Raw genomic sequence first — 20,925 nt, 5'->3', positions numbered from 1 at the left:
TTTTGGGTTAAAATCTGTTTAGTGTTACGCACGTTTCGATTTAAACATTAAATTGCAAAGAGTTAAAAAAAAAAAAAACCCAAAAAACAAAAAACAAACAAACAGGTGTTTAATGAGTCACTTGGTTTTTAATGTGTGCATTCTCCTAACTTTAGAACCCGGATATGCACACCTTCTCTGCTGCTACTACTACTACTACTGCTACTACTACTACTACTAATAATAATAAAACAAAAAATCATCAACAACAACAGCTGAAGTATTAAGGAAAACCCTTGAATGTGGAAACTAACACACATGAGCAACAAGCGCGGGCCAGACAAACTGCTGCAGAGGCAAAACATGAAGTACTACATGGAAACAAGAACATTGAAGCCGCATATCTATAAGTGCTATAACCCCACCCTATCCCCCCATTACCACATTACTGTCCCCCTCCCCAAAAAGAGTGAGACCAAACAGCCAAGTAGAGTCAAGAAGAAAGGAAAGACCGAGGAGAGAGCACTGACCAGACCTCTGCTGGATAAGTGCGAACAGAACGGGAATCTTGGGGAGGCTTATTAGAAATCAAATTCCAGTGAAGACCAAAAGGCGTTTCCAACGAAAAATCAATGGCAGTTGTTGTTGCGATAATGCAAATGTTATTTGCAAATACAATCGAAAGAGGTGGAGAGTACTGGAAATCTGGGAGACTTGTTGTCATTCAGCTTCCAGGGAACACCACAGCCTGTTTTCAAGGAGAAATCTTTGATGACCTGTGTGAAAGCTCCTTGTGAGCCAATAATAAAAAGGAAAGTCTTGCTAGATTGTAAATTTTACCGTTTCAGCAGACCACAGAGTGAAGATCAATGAGACGGAGAAGCAGAGCAAATACACAGAATTGACCAGTGAGTTTAAATATATATAAAAGATGAAGAAAGTTAAATGACACCAATAATAGCAGGAGCACTAGGAACAATACCAAAAAACTTTGAAAAAGAATGGGAGAGGTTGGAATCAGAGGGATGACTGAGATGATACAATGGATAGCAATAATGAAAATCAATGAAATATTAAGGAAAACCGGATGCGGAGACTAATACGCATAATCTAGAGGCGCTAGCTGGACACAGAAACTGCCACAGAGATAAAACACAAACACCACATGGAATCATAAAAACTGAAACTGTAGAGGTGTAAGTTAAACACCTCTATGCCCCCCCCTTTTTTTCTTAATGTCACCACAAACTGGTTCCACACCAAATAAGCGAGAAAAATCAAGGAGAATGGAAGGACCGAGGAGGGAGATATTAACCAGATCACCGCTGGATGAGTATGAAGAGGATTGGTACTGGTGGAGGGGGCTTATTGCCAGCCAAATTCCAGTGACAACCAATAGTCACTACCAACAAGGAATCGATGGTAAGCGGCTAATGCGATAACGCAAAATAATTTGCAAAGGTTATCAAAAGAGGTGGTGAGTACTGGAAATCGGGAAACTTGTTGTCACTCAGACTCCAGAGAACACCAAAGGTTGTTCTCAAAAAGCAATTTTTGATGGTGACCCGTGTGAAAACTCCTAGTAAGTAGTAGTAGTAGTAGTAGTAGTAGCAAGAAACGAAATGTAGTATCTGAAGAACAGATACTACACTTTGATCTTGGCCAAAAAGGCCAAGTAGAACAGATCATTTTTATTAGCTTTGCATATAAGCGACACCATTTTTTGTTTTTGTTTTGTTGAATTGGAATATTCCACTTTACTATTAAGGGGTGACAAGGTTTATTTGGAATATTCCACTTTCCTGTTTTTAGGGATGCACAGTATAATAACGGCCAAAGTGAATACGGATGATAATATGTCGATAATAATAATAATAACAACCATCGGTAAAACGCTAGTTTAATGGCCTGGAAATAATTCCATGAAAACTTGTGTAATATGCAATGAATATCATTTGATCTTGCTTTTGTTAAATATTAAGGAAATGAGGAACCATTTTTAGTTAAAATCAAGTTAGTATTACGCGTGTAATCTTAAGAATATGCTTGAAATGTGTACATGCTGAAATAATCGCTAGGAAAATAAGTGTTCATACAAACGGAAGTTAGTGATTATTTCAGCATATGTACGCATTTCATGCATGTTCTTAATATGGCAAGCCGCAACACTAACTTGATTTTAACTCGAAAGGGTTCATCATTTACTAATATTTAGCAAACCAAGATAAAACAATATTTATCGCGTGTACACAATTTTTCATTGCATTATATTCAGGCCACTAAAGTGCGGTTTTACCAAACTAGTATCATTTCTGTTTGGTGTGAGTCATGGTTCGCCAGTATCTCGTAAAAATGTTTACGCTTTTCATTGAACTTCTAAAGGAATTTTGGGAGGAAATCCCTAACTACGCCGCAAATAGCAGATGTTATTTAGAGCGGGACATGGCAGAAGTTTTAAATTTATTGTTTTCTTTCTTTGCTGTGTAGTTTTTTTTCGTGCATCACTGCATCATTGCTTTAATATTACATCGGGGGATTCCGTGATATGACAGTGTCACGTTCAAAAATCCATTTTTTCCTAAACCTGTACGCATTGGATATTACATCCTAAGATTGTGTAGCGTTGTCACATTCAAGGCACGTAGCCAGGAAGAACGAGAGGGGGGGGGGGGGGGGGATCAAAACTTTCGTAGCAAAAATTTTACAAAATATAATGTTTCGTTCCTTTAAGTAAATTTTCGTTTCGTGTCGTTCGTTTTTATTATAATTAAGGCAACCTAAAAATTGCTATTAATAAATAAAAAATATACAAAATACTGTTAGAAACTCGTTCAATATATGTTACCGTAACATAGGCTGACATATATTCAGTGAGTTTTAAACTCATTTACCGTGTTCAACTGAGAGTCGGGCGCTATTTTTAATTTTCCAATACATCGGTAAACACTGTATGTTTTTTCGAGCTAAATAGACATGTTACATTAAATAAAAACACTAAAAAATTATCCAGTTAGATAGAAAAGTAACTTATCTTGCCTTTGATAACATTTTTTTTGTTATATATTTGTTTTTTGACAACTTTTTCGAATCTATGTGTATAGAAACACACATTTTGACCCCTCCCTTTACTTAAAAATTCATCACACATTAAGAAATTAACCAATTTTAATGGCATCAAATAATGATCACGGAATATAATGAATTCATTATTTTTATTTGAATTTTAGTGGAAATGTATTATTTTGTTTAAACAAAAAACACCTTATTAATTTTATTTATTGCGGACCAATTATCCTGATCTTTTTCTTTTAGTTGTTTCATGACGTTTCGGCCAACTATTCCTCTGGCCTTCGTCAGGTGGTAACTGCGACGGATAGGAACTCTGAATCTCCTGACTGCATCCACTGCAATTACTGCCTGCCGTAGTTGTTGTCATCTCATATTGATAGAGACGTTGAATCTCTACGGTCCAGGTGAGAATTGTCTGAAGATAGCGGTTTCAATCCTACTCAAAAGCCGGCCAGAGGCTTACTTGGCCAAAACGTGGTGAGACGACAGGATGCAGTTAGGAGATTCGGAGTTCCTGTCCGTCGCGGTTACCACCTGACGAAGACCAGAGAAATAGTTGGCCGAAACATCGCGAAACAACTAAAAGAAAAAGATGAGGACAATGGTCCGCAATAAATAAAATTAATAAACAATACTCATCTCAATAATGAATTCCAATTAAATAATAAAAAAACACCTTTACTAATTTATGGTTTGTAGTAAAAAAAAAAAAAAAAAATGAATTTATTTTTGCTTTTTTTTTTTTCATAAATTAAGCATCGTAAATTTAATAATAAAAAAAAAAGAAAAAAAGAGTTTTTTCAGGAACATTATGAAAAAAGCTCCCAAAGTCCGTATTAATGAATTCAATATAATTGAAAGAAAACTTAATTTCTTGAACTACTGATATTATCAATTAAGCTTTGTTTATTTGATATTTTCACACAAAAAAATTATAATTGTAAAAAATATTTCTACTTTAAAAATTTTTTTTTTTTTTTTTTTTTTAAGATTACGTTTCGCATAATTTATATATGTAAGATTCTAATATTTTGTTAAATATTAGCAAATGAGAAACCATTTTGAGTAAAACTCTGTTTAGTGTTACGGACGCACGTTTCGATTTTAAACACTAACTTGCAAAGAGTAAAAAACAAAAACAAACAAACAAACAAACAGGTGTTTGATATGAGTCACTTGGTTTTTCATGTGTGTATTCTCCTAACTTTAGAACCCGGATATGTCCATGACAGTGCACACCGTCTCTGCTGCTACTGCTACTACTACTACTACTACTACTACTACTACTAATAATAATAATAATAATAATAAGAGTAATAATAAACAGGTTAAATATTAAATATTGAATGTGGAAACTAACACACATGAGCAACAAGCGCGGGCCAGACAAACTGCTGCAGAGGCAAAACATGAAGTGCTACATGGAAACAAGAACATTGAAGCCGTATATCTATAAGTGCTATAACCCCACCCTATTCCCCCCAATTACCACATTACTGTCCCCCTCCCCAAAAAGAGTGAGACCAAACAGCCAAGTAGAGTCAAGAAGGAAGGAAAGACCGAGGAGAGAGCACTGATCAGACCTCCGCTGGATAAGTGCGAACAGGACTGGGACCTTGGGGAGGCTTATTGGCACTCAAATTCCAGTGAAGACCAATAGCCGGTGTCAACGAGAAATCAATGGCAGGAAGCTGTTGCGATAATGCAAATGTTATTTGCAAATACTATCGAAATAGCTGGAGGGTACTGGAAATCTGGGAGACTTGTTGTCACTCAGCTTCCAGGGAACACCACAGCCTGTTTTCAAGGAGAAATCTTTGATGACCTGTGTGAAAGCTCCTTGTGAGCCAATAATAAAAAGGAAAGTCTTGCTAGATTGTAGATTTTACCGTTTCAGCAGACCACAGAGTGAAGATCAATGAGACGGAGAAGCAGAGCAAATACACAGAATTGACCAGTGAGTTTAAATATATATGAAAGATGAAGAAAGTTAAATGACACCAATAATAGCAGGAGCACTAGGAACAATACCAAAAAACTTTGAAAAAGAATGGGAGAGGTTGGAATCAGAGAGATGGCTGAGATGATACAACGGATAGCAATAATGAAAATATATTGTTATTCATCCCACTACTGTTCTCACCTTGAGTTTGATTTTCAATACGATATGAGAATCAGTAATTATAAACAACAGATGATATATACAAGTAATAAGTATAGAGATAGGTATACATTAATATATAGTAATAATTGGTGGCCTGACTTGTGTATATGCAATGAATATCGTTTTATCTTGTTTTTGTTAAATATTAGGAAATGAGGAAACATTTTTAGTTAAAATCAAGTTAGTATTACGCGTGTAATCTTAAGAATATGCTTGAAATGTGTACATGCTGAAATAGAAGAAAAACAATAGTCTTTATACATACGGAATTTGGTGATTATTTTAGCATATGTACGCATTTCATGCACATTTTTCTTAAGATTGCAAGTGCAACACTAACTTGATTTTAACTCGAAAGGGTTCATCATTTACTAATATTTAACGAAAACAATATTTATCGCGTGTACACAATTTTTCATTGCATTATATTCAGGCCACTAAAGTGCGGTTTTACTAAACTAGTATCATTTCTGTTTGGCGTGAGTCATACTTCGCCAGTATCTCATAAAAATTTTACGTTTTTCATTGAACTTCCAAAGGATTTTGGGGGGGGGGGATCCGTAACAACGCCGCAAATAGCAGATGTTATTTAGAGCGGGACATGGCAGGAGTTTTAAATTTATTGTTTTCTTTCTTTGCTATGTTTTTTTTTTTTTTTTTTTTTGTGTGTGTGTGTGTGTGTGCGTGTGTGTGTGTGTGTGTGTTTTCGTGCATCATTGCTTTTAATATAACATCGGGGGATTCCGTGATATGACAGTGTTACGTTCAAAAATCCATAGGCAAATGTGTAGTTTAGCGGCGTAAATTATTTGACAGACAAAAAATTATAAAAACTATTTATATTTATACTAGCATGGGTACCTGGCATTGCCCGGGTGTTTGGAGGTGTGTGTGTTGTTAAATGAAAAAGAAACCGGGGGGGGGGGGTTAGGATCGAACCCGAAGCCCTTAGTTGAAGTTTGAAAATAAAATGTGAAAAAAACATGAACCGTTCGGCCAACCAGAATGAGTTACTGAAAGAGTAAGAACAAAATTGACAGGTGCCTGCATGGAAGTCGTAGAGCGTTACGATGACGACGACATAAGCAATAGCTATTCAGCAAATGAGGTCAATGATCAGGTTTGTTTGTTATAAGCGAAGTAAAAAAAGAAAACATATAAACGAACGTTAAAACTTAAGCGGGGGGGGTAATCAAAACATTGAAAAAAAACTAACGTAAGGAAAACGAACGATGTTAAATGTAAAAATCGAAAAAACAAAAAAGAAAACAGAAAAACGAACGTTAAAAGCAAAAAAAAAAAACACGTGAAAAATGGCTTAAATAAGCCTGTTTCGATATTAAAATTTAAAAAATTTGTGGGTACCCGGGTGTCTTTGGGTGTCGCTAAGAATAAGCGAAGTAAAAAGAAAAAAACAGAAAAACGAATGTTACGTGAAAAATGGCTTAAATAACGCTGGTTCAATATTTAAATTTAAAAAAATCGAAAAAAGAAAAAGACATCTCACACCACGATTCAAACCCAAAATGTTTAGATAACGAACCAATGCTCTAACCAACTGAGCTAACGCGACATACATGAAATTTAGTCAGTTCTTCAACTATTTCAAGTATATCAGGTCATGACGTCATCTGACGCATGCATAGAACCGGTCGTCGTCACGAGGGGTCGGTTTTTGTTGTTGACCCCCCCCCCCACTGTTGAAAATTATCGATTTCGGGGTGAAAAAATTAACGTTTTTGGCCAATTTTTCGATATTTTTCGGGAGAAGGATGGGGCTTCAATATGATACCGAGTTTGTGAATTTTTGTTCTGTGTCGAAATTTTTTAGCGGACATACATACATACATACATACATACAAACATACATACATATATATATATACACACATTTTCACTTTTATATATATATAGACTACCGGGGGTACCCGGCGTTGCCCGGGTGTTTGGAGGTGTGTGTGTGCTGTTAAATAAAAAAGAAACCGGGGGGGGGGGTAAAAGTTGGTAGGATCGAACTCGAAGCTCTGAGGCGAAGTTTGAAAATAAAATGTGAAAAAAACATGAACCGTTCGGCTAGCCAGAATGAGTTACTGAAAGATGTTTGAATTTATTTAAGTAAGAACCAAATTGACAGGTGTCCGCACGGAAGTCGTACAGCATTACAATGACGACAACAACGACGTAAGCAATAGCTATTCAGCAAATGAGGTCAATGACCAGGTTTGTTTGTTATAAGCGAAGTAAAAAAAGAAAACATAAAAACGAATGTTAAAACTTAAGCAGGGGTGGAGGGGTAATCAAAACATCGAAAAAAAAACACAAAAAATACTAACGTAAGGCAAACAAACGATGTTAAATGTAAAAATCGAAAGAAACAAAAAAGAAAACAGAAAAACGAATGTTAAAACCAAACAAGAAAAACATGTGAAAAATGGCTTAAATGAGCTTGTTTCGATATTAAAATTAAAAAAATCGGTGGGTACGAAGTAAAAAAAAAGACCCAGAAAAACGAACGTTACGTGAAAAATGGTTTAAATAACACTGGTTCAATATTTAAATTTTAAAAATCGAAAAAAAAAAAAGAAGACATCTCACACCACGATTCGAACCAAAAACATTTGGATAATGAACCAACGAGCTAACCAACTGAGCTAACGCAACATACATGAAATTTAGTCAGTTCTTCAACTATTTAAAGTAAATCAGGTCATGACGTCATCTGACGTATGTGTAGAACCGGTCGTCGTCACGAGAGGACTGTTTTTGTTGACACCCCCCCCCCTGTCGAAAATTGTCGATTTCAGGGTGAAAAAATTAACGTTTTTGGCCAGTTTTTCGATATTTTTCGGGAGAAGGATGGAGCTTCAATATGATATCGAGTTTGTGAATTTTCGTTGTGTCTGTCGAAAGTTTTTAGCGGACACACATACAAACATACATATATACATACATGATGATTGCAACGTCTTGTCAGACGAGTGCCACTCCCTCAGACATTTAAAATCCATGAGCCCAAATGCCCGAGGGAGTACTATACAAATATGATGTTACAGAATCTTAGCTTTGTACGACAGCTAAGTCTCTCTCTCTCGGTTCAAAATGTTGAGATCCAGCAACAAGCAAGAGCAAGATAGCCAGCAACAAGTTAAACTGCAGACCAGCTTAATGCGGGTAATGGTCTTCCGCTTTATGGTTTTTTAAATCAGAGATTTGCTTCTCCTAGAAAGGTTGCCTTCAGCACGGCTTACGGGAGCCCTCTCCACCCCAATACATATATACACACACACAAATATACACAGTGCTAGTTGGCCGTTGACCCAGAAAAAGAGTTCATTCGCCCTTTGGAAGGTCTTGTTTTTAATCCTTCAGGGAGACTAGCCGCCCTCCTCACCAAACAAGTCTGGTGGGGGAACCAGTTTAGTCGCCGGTGATCCGACCATGAGGCAGGTAGTACTGGGTTACATGGTACCAGTAGCACATGACATGACCTGACATATACATACATACATACGTACATACATACATACACACATTTTCGCTTTTATATATATAGATAAACACATTATGAGTGCCTAAGACTGAAATAAAACCCGAAAAAATTTCACTTTTATTAGTTTTTCAACATTTTTTTATTAGACTAAATTTACGACAATCAAGGCCGCCATATTGTTTTTTAATTTGACCCCTCTAAGGTTTGACAGATTGGCCTTTTTAAGGCCAAATTTGGCCTTTTTTACGCTCTTTACTTAGAAAAATGGCGTCCAAAAATGTTCCAGGAACGTATAATAGGCCAATCTGTTAAACCTTAGAAAGGCTAAATTTTAAAAGCAATATGGCGGCCTCGATTGTTGTACAGTTAGGCTAATAAAAATGATGAAAAATTAATAAAAACGAATTTTTTTCTGGTTTTATTTCAGCCTTTGGGTCTTATAATGTGTTTTATATAAAAATAGTTTTTATAATTTTTTGTCTGTCAAATAATTTACGCTTCTAAACTACATATTTGCTAATCCATGTTTTCCTAAACCTGTAAGCATTAGATCCTAAGATTGTGTAGCGTTGTCACATCCTAGGACGTAGCCAGGAAGAACGGGAGGGGGGGGTCCAAACTTTTGTAGCAAAAATTTTATAAAATATAATGTTTCGTTCGTTTAAATAAAATTTCGTTTCGTTCGTTTTTTATTATAAAGGCAATCTAAAAATTGCAATTAATGCTCATTGAATGTGAATTTTAAATATTTTTATTTATGAAATTTTTTGTATAATTACTTTGTCAAATTAATCCACCTGCAATTTTTTGGTTGCCCTAATTATAACTTTTCATGTTATATAGCTTTTTGTTAAGCCTTGGTCCATTCTGGTTGAAAATTAAATACTTGTCGATGTACGAAGCAAAACGCTAGGTATGTGCAAAATGAATAGCCGATGCTCAAAATCTATAAACATTTTTTTGGTTTGTATTACTATAAACATAGATTCGAAAAAGTTGTCAAAAAAAACAAAAAACAAATATATAACAAATAAATGTTATCAAAGGCAAGATAAGTTACTTTTCTACCTAACTGGTTAATTTTTAGTGTTTTTATTTAATGTAACATGTTTATTCAGCTCGAAAAACATACAGTGTTTACTGATGAATTGGAAAATTTGAAATGGCGCCGGACTCTCTGTTGTACACGGTAAGTTTGGGAAAATAAGTTAAAAATAAAATCTATACAAAATATTGTTAGAAACGCACTCAATATATGTAACCATGACCTAGGCTGACATATATAGTTTTTTAAATTTTAATTCCATTTTCACCCCAAACAAGGCACAGTGCCACTTTTATGTAGGGGGCTACTACCAGGGACATAAGTTGCAGGGATACTATGTAGGGAGATGAGCAGCAAGATGTCTGTTTACTTTACACTTGAACTTCTGCATGTCAGTACAGTTGGGAACGGAGAATCCTGGAAAAGAATTCCAAAGTCTAACAGTTCTGGGGAAGAAACTATTGGAGTAGAAGGCTTTCTTACATCTATGGATCTCTACTGTGTGGGGGGTGGGATTTAGCTGCTTGTCAGGTTTGTCAGGGGTATTAACATCGAGGGGTACAAGTGCTTGTAGTTCATTGGAGCATTCACCATTAAAATACTTGTAGAGCAGGCAAAGGGATGCAACATTTCGTTGATGGGACAGAGGTTGAAGCTTAGATGACAGTTCAGGGCCTATCAAGTTGGCGACTTTCTTTTGAACCCTGTCCAGGAGTGAGAGACTAGTAGCAAATGCACCAGCCCAAATATGAGAACAATACTCATTACATGGGCGAATGGTGGCCTTATAGAGGTACAGGATACTTACAGGCGTAAATAGCTTTCTAGCACGGTAGGGAGAACCTACCTTCCTTGCAACGTCCCTGGCAATGCTCTCAATGTATCTGTTCTAACTCATGTTCCCTGTAAACGTTTGGCCAAGGAGTTTAAAAGAAGTACTTTCAGGTAATGTATCTTTAGCCATAGCTATGTGTGATTGCAAAGGTTTCTTGTAATTATTGAAGGAAACAAGTTTATTCTTGGCAGCATTTAATGTGACCATCGATTTTTGTCCCCATTCCACTAAAGATTGGAGGTCATCCTTTAATGTTTCTGCCATTTCCTTAGATATGTGTCCATTTATTTTCCCTTTGTGCCTTTTATAGAGAGTGGTGTCATCAGCAAATATACCTATCTCAGAGACAATTTTATCAGGGAGGTCATTTATGAATATTAGGAATAATAAAGGTCCAAGGATGGACCCCTGAGGTACTCATGCATTAATATCACATTGTTTAGATGTACGACCGTCGAAGACAACCTGGATTTTTTTCTTATCTAAGAAGGATTTAATTATGTTAAGTATTCGTCCAGTGATACTGTATGATCTGATTTTCCTGAGAAGACCTTCATGCCATACTCTGTCAAAAGCTAACTTTTAATTTTAGTTGGCTTGTATTAACTTTGATTTTAGTTGGTTTGTATTACTTCAGTAACTTTTAATTTTAATTAATTTTTTAATTTTTTTTTATTAAATATACTGCTGTTTTATTTATTAGGTTTCTTTTAGTATATTATTGTTATTTTATTTATTCATTTTTTTTTATTATTATTTATATGGGAGGAGGTTGTGGTAATGTCCTGTTTGGAATGTGAGGCGGGCTGTGAGCTGTATGCAGTGGTGTATCTGTTCTAATGGGTTATGGTTGTAATGGTAAGTGTTAGGTGGGAGCCGTATGTAGAGTTATATATATATGAGTGGTAGTAGATTTTTATATTTATTTTTTTTTTTTTTATAGTTGGTTTGTATTACTTCAGCTAACTTTTAATTTTAGTTGGTTTGTATTAACTTTTGATTTTAGTTTTTTGTTGGTTTGTATTACTTCAGTAACTTTTAATATTAATTTATTATTACTATTATTATTTATTTTTATTTTTTTTATTTTTTTAAATATATACTGCTGTTTTATTTATTAAGTTTCTTTTAGTATGTTATTGTTATTTTATTTATTTATTTATTACAGCCTCCTCCCATATAAATAATATAAAAAAAAGGAAAAAATAATAAATAAAAAAAAGCCCAGCAGCGACTTAAGTGACCCAGAAAAGCAGAGACACCCACACATCAGCAGAAAAAAAAACAAATAAAAAAAAAATAAATAATAATAATGATAAAGACAACATAACAGAGAACAATAAAAAATCTCACGCTAAAACAAGTTATAAACCAAAAAAAAAAATAAATAAATAAATAAAATAAAAATAAAGACAAATAAAAATAGCAAATTTATAAACATGTTAATTACCTAATCATACCATACATAAATCCACTACTCACATTTGGCCCGAGGCCTCACATAGCTACACAACTTCCGGCCCTTCATCCAGCATGCTTTGAACCTACCTGTTACGCACACTATTTGAAAAGGGAAAATTTTTCCGAAATTAATAATGGAATATGTCGCATGGAATTACAAGTAAGACATTTTACCATACAACTGAATAAATATATATATAAAAAAAATAATAAAATATATATATATATATATATATATATATATATATATGTACTTATTGATTTGTAAATCGCCACTTGTTCTCGTCTCCTCTTACAAACAGCGACTATAATTCATTCCTCGCATTGTAACAGCCTTCTAAATCTCTTTTACATACGTATATATATGTATATATGTATATATATATGTATATATATATGTGTATATATATGTATATATATATATGTATATATGTATATATATGTATATATGTATATATATGTATATATATGTATATATATGTGTGTATGTATATATATGTATATATATATGTATATATATATGTATGCATATATATATATATATATATATATATATATGTATATATATGTGTGTATGTATATATATATATGTATATATATATGTATATATATATGTATGCATATATATATATATATATATATATATATATATATATTTAGTAATGTGATTGATAATTTAAAATTTAAAAATCAAATTATAATTAAATTAAAAATCCGTTTCATAAGAAGGAACAACAACAAAATTAATTATTTGTACGATAGTTTCGGTAAACAGTGTTTTTATTGTGGTAGACATCAAGTTATGGACAATAATTATTACATATAGTTTTTTAATAAACAAGGTTTCCTCATCACCAAATTGTGAAGGGTTTTTATTAAATTTAAAAGACACCATAAATAAACCTAGCATTAAAAATTATCCCCCTTGCATTATGTAATTATACAAATAACATTAACTTACAATTTCTTTCGAATTATAAACCGTGGCGTCTTTAAATCAAAAGTATGCTAACAGAAATAAATTATTGCACGGGCGTCCTTTTTGAAAATTTATCATTCGATAAGGTGAAAAGCTATAGCAAACATCTATATGAGTACTTTAACCATAGTTCCTGATTTCAAAAGGCGAAAAATTAAAAGGTAAATATTTCTACCTATATTTTTATGTATATATCTGTATATCTATGTATATGTATATATGTGTCTATTTTTTCATATATACACATGTATATATTTGTGTATGTATGTGTATAATATTGTACTTAAACCAAAGACCTTTATTTTAATTTTTTTTTTCCAGATACATCTGCCTTACTTTTAATGCTAGGTTTATTTATGGTGTCTTTTAAATTAAATAAAAACCCTTCACAATCTGCTGATGAGGAAACCTTGTTTATTAAAAAACTATATGTAATAATTATTGTCCGTAACTTGATGTCTACCACAATAAAAACACTGTTTTCCGAAACTTTACGATGCCTTTGTCTAACTTCGCAATATAACCACAACCATCTGCTTACTTTTTTTTTTATTTTAATTTCTTTTAAGATTTTAAAATTTTATTTTTATTATTTTATTTTTATATTATTACTTTTTTATTATTTTATATTACTATTCTTATTTACTTATCTATTATTGTCTATCTGTCCTAACTTTACCTTATTTACTTAGTATAAATATGGATATGTCTGTATAAATATGCATATATATATATATATATATATATATATATATATATATATATATATATATATATATACTAGCTGTACCCGGCCACGCGTTGCTGTGGCTCAGTTTGTTAAAATGGAACACATGTGAAAGTAGAGAAAAGTGTGATTCTTTTTTTCAAAAGAATGTACAAATTATTTTTTTTTAACAGATGTTAAGAAAATAAACAGAAAAATACTTCCATCATTAATTATGCAAAAAAATAAAAATGTTGATTTAGTGTTTCAATATGCTTATAAATTACGATAAAACTTGCTGAGTATGCACTGTTTTACGGTTGTTGTAAAAATGGAACGGAAACTTAAATTTTGCTTCATTTTAATCTTTCTTAATTTTTTAATTGTGTCCCCCCCCTCCCAAACGAATATAATCAAAACAGTAACATTCAACAATTGTACTTTATGTATATAAAACACAAAATATTTATTAAAAAAAAAATTAAAAAAAAAAAAGTTAATAACGAAAGGGAAATAATTCCATTTTTAAACGAAAAAGTCAGTTTACCTAACTTACTGTATTAATGCTATTTTTTTAAGCAAGAAAGAAAAAAAGGTAAATATCCAGATACGCTACTACAGAACACCGACCACTCTAATTTGTTTTTTTATAGGTAATTGAGATCGCTGACAACGAATCTGATAGTCAAACTTGGGGCAAATTTACCGTTTGCATGGTATTTACCCCTGAACCCGCGAACTTCTTTCCACCATTTTGCAGCATCCGTTTATGCTATGCGCATGCACGCTGTAGCATAAACGACGGCTTCACCAAGCAAACTATGTTGGGGGGAAGGGATTTTTTTTTCCAGGACATAGAATTTTCTAATTTTCAAAAATACATTATAGCGCTTTTTGGGTGGAAAATTTAAAATTAGCTGAAAAAGAAATAAAATAAGAAAAGGAAAGCACACCAAGTTGGAGTAGGGGGGGGTAATTTATTTGTTTTTTTTTCTTTTACCTGGAACATCGAATTTTCAAATTTTCCGTAAGTAACGCACCAACATTTACCAATTAGAACACCATTTAACATTTTCCGAAGATTTTACTTTGTACATTGGGGGCGCGAGTGGTGGGGGGGGAGCGGACATGATGTTGACGCGCGCGCCCCAACATCACATCTCCCCCCCAAACAAATTAGAGTGGTCGGTGTTCTGTAGTAGCGTATCTGGATATTTACCAAAAAAAAAAATATTTAGGTTTGGCTATAAATTCCTAAACTCATTTCACCCTAAATAATTTAGGTGACTGAAATAGGAATCTAATTGAATCTTTAATTTCCTGAATAGTATCCGATAATTCATTTTTCTTTGAGTTATATCGAATGCATTAATACGGACTATGGGCTTTTTTCGTAATGCTACTGTAAAAATTATTTTTTATTGTTACAAATTACGATGCTTTAAAAAAAGCAAAAATAAATTCTTGCGTTTTTTATTTACTGCTGAAAACCATAACTTTAGTAAAGGTATTTTTTGTTCAAACAAAACATTTTCACTAAGAGTTAAGTAAAAATAATTAGTTCATTATATTCTGCGATCATTATTTGAAAAATACTGCAAATTTCATTAAAATTCGTTAATTTCCTGATTTTTGGTGAATTTTTAAGTAAAGGGAGGAGTCAAAATGTGTATACACTTTGAGCGTCGGCATTCATTTTGCGACCACGTGTGGTTAATTTAAATTAAAGTTCAATCACATGGTTACATTATCAATAATCATGTAATTAAACCCATTGAAAATTTACCGATATTGTAAACACATTCTGTTTACATTAAGCCTGTGGTGTTTTTTTAGTGATGCAATGTTGTCAACTGAGATTTAAAAAAAACCCGCGAGATCAGGAGAAAGAAATGTCTAGAAAATCGCTAGCCAGTTTGGTAGAAAAGTAACTTATCTTGCCTTTGATAACATTTATTTGTTATCTATTTGTTTTTTGACAACTTTTTCGAATCTATGTGTACAGTAATACAAACCCGTGTACAGTAATACAAACCCCTTCGGGGAGATTGGAATACCCCCTCCCCCACCTAAAATGTACTTGGAAAAATCGATTTTATAGTGAGATTTAAGAATGGTTAGTCGAAAAAAAGGTAAAAAACAAAACAAATAATCAATAAATAATTGTTACCAAAGGCAATAAATGCTACTTTTTTTTACTTACATGAATGAGTTTATTTTATGTTTTAAAGTATTTTCAAGCAATCTAATGCGGGTGTCTGGGTGCCAAATTCCTCCAGATTTTCTAGAATTTCCCGCTAGATTGTAAACGAAATCTCCAAATCTAGCAGGAAAACCGCTAAATTGTAACACTGGTCACGTGACAGGAAGCGGTAATAAATAATTGTCCCTAAATAAAAAAGTGGCCTCTCGGTACAAAGAAATCCACCTATTTATCATAGAAAAATTAAGTATAATGTTATAATTAAAAAGGAATATATAAAAACACACATGGATATAGTAAACATATTATACCAAAACGTGGAAGCCATCCGTCCAGTGGTTTTTTAGACAATTAACTCCGAACGAACCAACAGTTACATTTTTATATGTATAGATATATATGTATATATGTATATGATTGTATGTGTGCGCCTATACTTGTCTATGTGCTTGTATTTTTTTAACACTTATTAATATCTATATTTATGTAATTGCATATACGTGTGTAAGAGTAGATGCATATGTATATGTATACAGGGCATACTGATGAGGTTTTCCAGGGTGTTGGGAAGCACTTCTCCTTTAGGCAACGCTTAAACAGTTTTGTAAGTATGGGGGCTAGTTCTGGTTGAAGCTTTTTCAACACTATAATTGGAATGCTGTCAGGGCCAGTTGCTTTACTGGAATCAAGGTTCTTGATTAGCTTGGCGACCTCACACACAGATATTTGTATGTTTTTTTTTTTTTTTTTTTTTTTTTGTGTGTGTGTGTGTGTGTGTGTGTGTGTGTTTGTTTTAACGTATTGTAGGGAGTAATCTGTTTGAGGTTTATATTCATGTGTCATATCAAATTGAAGCTCAGAAAGTTGTGAATATTATTCTAGCAGGAATTGTACTACTACAGTATTCCACGGGATAATTATTCACGTCGAAGTACTTGTCGAAAGGGTCGTCGGCGGTGGTGTTTATGTTTTGAATTGCGATCTTTTTTCGATGAGCGGTTTCTTTTGGTTGAAACCGCGACACACGGACCAAATCCATTCGACCACCGTTAAGCGCGAGAAATATAGTTGAAATTTAAATATCTATTTTTAAATGCTTTTAACGTCTGTCAGAGTAATTTAATCATTATATGACGATCTTCGCATGCGAGCTAAATTGACCGATTTTATTTCAACTGTAAATGATAAGAAATGAGTTTCTGAAAGGGGCTGACTTAATTATTTACTGTATGATATATATATATATATATATATATATATATATATATATATATATATATATATATATATATAAGTAAATTCTTGGTACAGCAAAATGGAAGGAGAAATTTCAGAGGAAACATAATTTAATTTAAATCAAAAAGATCAAAGAAACAAAAAAAAAACGGGCAGGTGGAATTGTTAAAATTTTCTTAAGGCCTTATCGTCTGACCCTCTAAGAGGAAACGTCAGAATGATAAATTAAAAGCTAAGAATCGAATGAGGAAAGAGGGAAATTGATTTAAGTTGGAAAACCAGTGAGAGAAAAAAAAAAAAAAAAAATATATATATATATATATATATATATATATATATATAATTCTCACTGTTCAGGTGGTTTTAAATCAGTAAATATTTCCAACTGATGTTTCAAAATCTTTTGTCTACACAGGCTATATATATATATATATATAATACACACACACATACACACACATAATATTGTGTGTGTTTAGGCAGCATTCTTTCATTTAAGCAAACATTGTTAGAAATAACAGATATACCCCCCCCTCAATATTTTCTATGATTTTTTAATGCAAAAATCAAGACTTAATGTATGTCCTATATGTATCATTGACGTAAAAAAAAAAAAGCTGGAGAAAAGAAGAGAACTTCAAAAGATAGCCGAGAAACGTTCATGTGAAGTCCAAGTCGGTTGGACGCTAAAATAAAGGAAATTTTGAAATTCTTTTCTTTTTTTTCTCTCTTTTTTTTTTCTTTTTGTTGTAAGAAATAATTTTATGCGTTGGCCTCTCTTGGTGTCTGAGTTATAATTTTAAATAATGGTCTTGTTTGAGATCATAATTCAGGCGCCAACAGAGGCTGACACACAACATTATTATTTCTTACATTATCTGTTTTTTTTTTTTTTTTTTTTTTTTTTGTACTGCAAACAAGAACTATTGCGTCTTGGAATCATTCTGATCGTGTGTTAGAGGGGGCTGTTGAGAATTACGCAGCAAGATGTCCGCTAAGAATGAATGCGAAACGTTTATGAAAATTTAGACATTTTCAACTTTGAACAACGCTAATTTCAACTATCCCATTGTGACGCTCTACAATTAAACTGTAAAGAGAATTTCAGCGCTTGTACACTATTGGGACGAGATTTCGGAAATCGTAATACTGAATTTCACATGAAAACAATGGTATCTACGACTTCCTCGTATTTTTAAGATGATTTTATCCCTAAATGACGAAAATCGATAAGGTAGAAAATTATTTATTAAGGAAAATAAAAAATATAATTTGAAGGAGGCGATCGTAAAACACAGGAAAGTTCAAAAGGGAGGTAATTTTCTGTTTCGATTAAAAAAGATGGCGGCAATTTTTCACCTGCTAACACGATTAAAGTTTTTTTGTTTTTTTTTAATATTTCAGTAATATTCAGGTAATTCTGACTGCGTAATTTGGAAGCTTCCGTTGTAACTTATTTAGAATTGGCAAAAAAAAAAAAAAAAAAAAAAATCAGTTGAAACCATTGTTTTTTTTTTTTTAATCTGAAAACTCCATTTATCGACTACAAAATCTCGTCCCAATTATGCAGAAGCGCCAGAATTTCTTTTTGTTGTTGTTAATATCTAAGGTGCTTGTTGAGAAACTTATATATCGTTTTATGCAAAGACAATATTACGTACTTAATTGTCATATCGAAAATAGAAATCTCTCCAAAAATTACGAAAATTCATCGTGTAGAAAAACTGCTATTGTGTTTTTAGTAATAAAAAGTCCATGGCAAATGTGTAGTTTAGCGGCTTTAATTATTTGACAATTAAAAAGTTATAAAAATTATTTATTTTATATAAAACACATTATTAGACCCAAAGGTTGAAATAAAACCAGAAAAAAATTCATTTTTATTATTTTTTCATCATTTTTATTAATTAATTTATTTAATTATTTATGTACGGCAATCGAGATCACCATATTGCTTTTAAAATTTAGCTTCTCTAAGGTTTGACAGATTGCCCTTTTTAAGGCCAAATGTGGTCTTTTTTACACTCTTAGAACTGTTTTGGCCGCCATTTTTGCTATGAAAAGAGCGTAAGAAAAGCCAAATTTTACCTTAAAAAGACCAATCTGTCAAATCTTAGAAAGGCCAAATTTTAAAAACAATATGGCGGCCTCGATTTTCGTACATTTACTCTAACAAAAAATGTTGAAAAAATTTTAAAAAAAATGAAATTTTGGGGGGTTTCATTTAAGCCTTTGGGTCTTATAATGTGTTTTATATAAAAAAATAAATAGTTTTTATAATTTTTTGTCTGTCAAATAATTTACGCCGCTAAACTACATATTTGCCAAGGCTAAAATGTTGGTAACCATTAACATATAATCTAAAATATGCATTCCGAGTTATGTCCCTTACTTTGTGAACTCTTCACCGTCTACTTTATAACATCTAAGAAATGTAAAGTGCAATTTTTTCCAATTTTCAGTAAAAATTACTTTTAACTATAAATAACGTTCTACTCGATGAATTTTTTGGATATATTACTATTTCCGAAAGTACGTAATATTGTTTTTGCTGAAAACGATACATTTACAAAAAAATTGATCTGTGGACTCTATACAACAAACACGATATCTAATCTTAAGTTTAGATATATATAGGGTCACTATGCGCTGTTGATTCCTATCTCTACAAACTTAAGGAAGCTCTATTACGGATATTGAGCACTTTTCCCTAATGTGTGTGTGTGACAGAAATAGACAGAAAGAAAGAGAAAAGAAATGACTAAAAGCTGTATTTCCTGTTTCTTTCACCAGATACACCCTCTCCTATTTGTTTTTATTTTTATTTTTACTTTTATTTTAAAACAAACCAGAATATTATTCTGTGGGATTGTATTTTAACCTCCACCCCCTCCCTCGGCGTCGGTTCCCTGAATCTAATCTCTCCTTTTCGGCATCTGCAAAAGTGTGAAACGGTAGCAGAAGCAACCACTTCGGCATTTTTTTTTTTTTTTTTTTTTTTTTTTTGGCCACTGTCCAAAAGATTAACCTAACCCATCATTCAAGTAAGGTGCGCGCGCGTTTCGCACGTCAAAATCTACAGACCCCCTTCCCCCCCCCCCCCTCTATTTCTCAAGCATACATAAAACAGCGATCAAAATAACCTCAGTGAACATTTTCTTGAATTGATCGTTCGTTCCATTCACAAATTATCTACTCACAAACGTGAACACATATACTTACGCTGGGTCGCAGACAAGCATTTTGTCGTTTTAAGAAAAACGCAGGTGAGTCGATTCTTCTCTTTCTATCTCTCTCTCTCTCTCTCTCTCTCTCTATATATATATATATATATATATATATATATATATATATATATATATAAACTTTAATTTAGCTTAACGCTCGCAGTCATGGCATTTTTTCTCCTTAAAATTTGAAAAGGTCTGGAACTTTTTTAATTTTTGTATTTTAATTTTTCTCAAATCAAATATGATTGAAAAAGTCTGCACATTGTAGCAAGATATGACTGTATTTACATGAAGAATAATAAAATATAATTTGCTCTCTTTGATTGAACACTATCAACGACCCTTGTTGAAATTCAATTATTCTTAATTTTTGGATATCTTTCTACCTGGGATATATATATATATATATATATATATATATATATATATATATTAAAGTTATGAGATTTTTTTTTTAAGCATGAACAACGATGTTACTTTTTGTATTTAATATTTTTATTGTTATTTTTTATATTTCAAGCGGACCTC

The 20,925-nt window shown here is 32.6% G+C and overlaps 2 protein-coding genes across 6 annotated transcripts in view; one reads left to right on the top strand and one right to left on the bottom strand.

Annotated features, from left to right (window-relative positions):
* The window catches only part of LOC145266393 (tRNA methyltransferase 10 homolog A-like), a 144,814-nt gene extending 124,366 nt beyond the window's left edge, over window positions 1-20,448 (bottom strand). The window contains exon 1 of the mRNA XM_080122031.1: window positions 20,390-20,448. The gene's annotated coding sequence lies outside the window, so the exon portion shown is untranslated. The remainder of the gene's footprint in view (window positions 1-20,389) is intronic.
* Window positions 1-20,925, top strand: part of LOC145266395 (protein lethal(2)essential for life-like) — a 100,114-nt gene that overhangs the window by 25,296 nt on the left and 53,893 nt on the right. For 2 of the 5 annotated variants that reach the window (XM_080122037.1, XM_080122038.1), the window contains exon 1: window positions 20,296-20,433. The exons of 2 other annotated variants lie outside the window; for them this stretch is intronic. The gene's annotated coding sequence lies outside the window, so the exon portion shown is untranslated. Of the gene's footprint in view, window positions 1-20,276; window positions 20,434-20,925 lie in introns of those variants that run through there. One more of the 5 variants, XM_080122036.1, reaches the window with a different exon arrangement.

This window comes from Euprymna scolopes, chromosome 41, assembly GCF_053919585.1.
Source record: "Euprymna scolopes isolate OS-2025 chromosome 41, ASM5391958v1, whole genome shotgun sequence".
Taxonomy (NCBI): domain Eukaryota; kingdom Metazoa; phylum Mollusca; class Cephalopoda; order Sepiida; family Sepiolidae; genus Euprymna; species Euprymna scolopes.
This window is presented reverse-complemented; position numbering and strand designations above follow the sequence as displayed.